The sequence below is a fragment of the Penaeus vannamei genome, chromosome 26 (assembly GCF_042767895.1).
Source record: "Penaeus vannamei isolate JL-2024 chromosome 26, ASM4276789v1, whole genome shotgun sequence".
Classification (NCBI taxonomy): domain Eukaryota; kingdom Metazoa; phylum Arthropoda; class Malacostraca; order Decapoda; family Penaeidae; genus Penaeus; species Penaeus vannamei.
In genome coordinates this window covers 11,306,995-11,310,074 of record NC_091574.1, presented here as the reverse complement: position 1 = coordinate 11,310,074, position 3,080 = coordinate 11,306,995, and the positions used below count along the sequence as shown (strand labels likewise).

The 3,080-nt window shown below is 40.4% G+C and overlaps 1 long non-coding RNA gene across 1 annotated transcript; it reads right to left on the bottom strand.

Annotated features, from left to right (window-relative positions):
* LOC138866553 (uncharacterized) lies at positions 1–1,578 on the bottom strand. The gene is made up of 3 exons (XR_011399616.1): positions 1,492–1,578; positions 1,197–1,307; positions 1–107 (listed from the first exon to the last, which is right to left on the bottom strand). It is a non-coding gene; the product is annotated as an uncharacterized lncRNA (long non-coding RNA).
* Positions 1,579–3,080: the final 1,502 nt, after the last annotated feature.

Here is a 3,080-nt window from a genome sequence, read left to right as displayed (position 1 = left end):
TGCCACTTGCAGGGTTTGTCATGGCCAATGAGCAGGATGAGGTTGTACACGTATGAAAACATGTACAGCGACACAATCACCGTCAAGAACATTGTCATCCACGAACCCTGTGGAGACGCAGACATCAGCAGACATCTTTTTTAGGAGGAGAAATATTAATTTGTTTCTGTTGTAAATCTTTACTAACATAACTAAAGCTTTTAGAAAAGTTTTTTCGTAAGTCCTATCAATGGAAATGTTTGAATCGTCATATCTTTACACTTAATTATGTCTTTTCCTTTCTAGCAGTGCATTGTATGAAGGCATGGATTTATCCTCATGTTGGTCTTTCCTCATACGGAAAATCTTTAAATTCGCTTTAAGATCTTTCATTGTACAGTCTTCATATACTGAGAGTTTCACTATCAATAAAAAGTTAACCCACGAAATCGCAGAAAATTCCCAAATTTCTTCCCAATACCATGGGCAAGGGGACAAACCAGACAGGAAGAGGACGAGTGCACGACGCGTCATTTGAAGAATAAGATGGTTATTTTGCACATGTCAAAGTTTATTATCTTTCAGATGTTTAATTACAAAGCAAAGCAATTGTTTTCATTCGTTCACATGCAAAATACCGGTTACGGTTCTTTGGAGTTAGATTATTATGACCGACCGGCACTTTTAGCAATATAATTCTTGGTTTGTGATGTTTATTTCTTTAATTAAGGTAATTACTCGGAAAGTCACTTGGGTCTTGTCATGAGAAAAATGTCCCAAATGCTGCCGAAATTTGCATCTTCCACAACAAAGCAGTCTTGGAGCCAGGATTTTATGCCTGCTTGCAAATGGCACGTGCAATTGCCCTGTTATTGGTTGCATTTGTGATAGAATGAATGCTGTATCCCCGCAGTGTTAGCTCCGCGTCCATGACGAAGAAAATGATTTCTTTCGAGAAGGATGTTGAGTGTCAGTCTATAACGTAAAACGTTTTATGAGCTTAAATTTGATTCAGTGGGAATTATTAAGCCATATATATAGAACCTTGGCCGGGACAAAAAGTTTCATCAGTGACAAAATGTTTATTTAAAATCATCTCCTTCCATGTTGCACAGTTAAATTGCTAGCAACAGCCTGCCGTTCCAAAATGACTAGCAGAAGCAACTGTAAAAATAGAAAAACAATGAAAAACGGTGACACTGCTTTCCAGGCCTTACCTGTTCATCCCTGAACATCTTGAGTCTCAGCACTCTCTTGAAGATGAGCCCATGGATCAGCACCTTCCCGACCAGCATCCCGCACATTATAGCGATCAACCACATCACGACCTGAAGGAAAGACGAGGAAAATGTATTTATATTGTGCCTTTTGGGAAAACCTTTCTCCTGTTAAATATGTATTATTTGAAAATCAGAGTGAATACTCCATATATCCTAAACATTGTCGTGTTATTACTGGTATTGCAAGCTAGTGGTTACCATGTCAACAACCACAAAGATAAACAAACAATACCTTAATCATTCGCCAAAACCATTCGTCCGGGTATTTGGTAGACACGAAGCTGAAGACATTGCCAACCACGGGAATGTTCGATTCTGCGAAGAAAAAACAGTCATGTAGTGGGTCACAGGCAACCACAACGAAGCCCGGACATTTGCTGGGAAAAGAATAAACTAGACACAAACACGCATACGATAAATCCAGTAAGAGGCACGCGGTACGTTTGTGGTCGACGGTCGCGGCACATGAGCAAGAGGGCTAAAGATAAACACACAGCTACAGCATCATCTGTCTGCAGTATTTTAGCACACGCATGTACAGTACGTCCTTTATTCACGAAAGATACACACACTCACACACGCACACACATACCTATATATATACATATATATATATATATATATATATATATATATATATATATATATATATATATATATATATATATATGTATATATGTATATATGTATATATATGTATATACATATATATGTATATATACACACACATATATAGATAGATAGATAGATAGATAGGTATATATATATATATGTGTGTGTGTGTGTTTATATATATATATATATATATATATATATATATATATATATATATATATATATATATATATATATATATATATATATATATACAGAAATGGTTACAAATAGATAGAAACATATACATGTATCGATGGATAGATAAAAAGATAATTGTACGCATGCATATAAACATATCTATCTCTGCATCTGCCTGTGTACATGCATGTGTGTGCCACAGACGATGCTTCCCAAGAAAGTCCAGGCGAAGCGTTTCTTCCGAATGAGTCTCCGATTCCAGACCAATCTGATCGCACGCTCCAGAGGCGCGCTTAGACGAGGCCGACAACAATTACCTTTAACTCTGCTTTTTCTCAGCATTAATGTGCTCTAGTTCTTATTCATTATACCTTCCGTATTACTTTTAATAGTTCTAGATCTTCTTATTGAAAACAGACATATTTACATGTTTATTTCCTATTCTTGTCCCTCCAACACATCCCCTCCCCCCCCCACCCCCCCATCCTCCTCGTCCGACTCTGCTCTCCGTCTGCTCGGCTCAGACTCGCGGCGCCAGGACCCCGGCCGAATAACGCCCCAATTCCATTACTTCCATCCCACGCCCCTCCTTCCTCCACCACAAATCCCCCTCTGCCCCCTTCAACTTGTTCTCCATCCACTCTCAAACTCCTTTACCTCAACGCACCTCCAGCCCTCCAGCCCACTTCCTTCCTCTCTCCCTTCTCTTGTTCCTTTGCTCTTGGTGCCACGCCCTAAAGCTCCCAGCTCTCTTCCTCCTTACGTCAGTCCTCTATGGCTTCATTCTTGCCCGCGCTCAGCTCGCACTTGCCCGGCATATCCACGGAAACGAAGATCTACATTCCAATTTGCTAATCAGAGGGAAGGGGGAAGGAAAGAAAGAGAGAGGGGGGGGGGGGGAGGGGAGAGGGAGAGAGGAGAGAGGAGAGAGAGAGAGAGAGAGAGAGAGAGAGAGAGAGAGAGAGAGAGATTGAGAGAGAGAGAGAGAGAGAGAGAGAGAGAGAGAGAGATGAAGGAGGGAGGGAG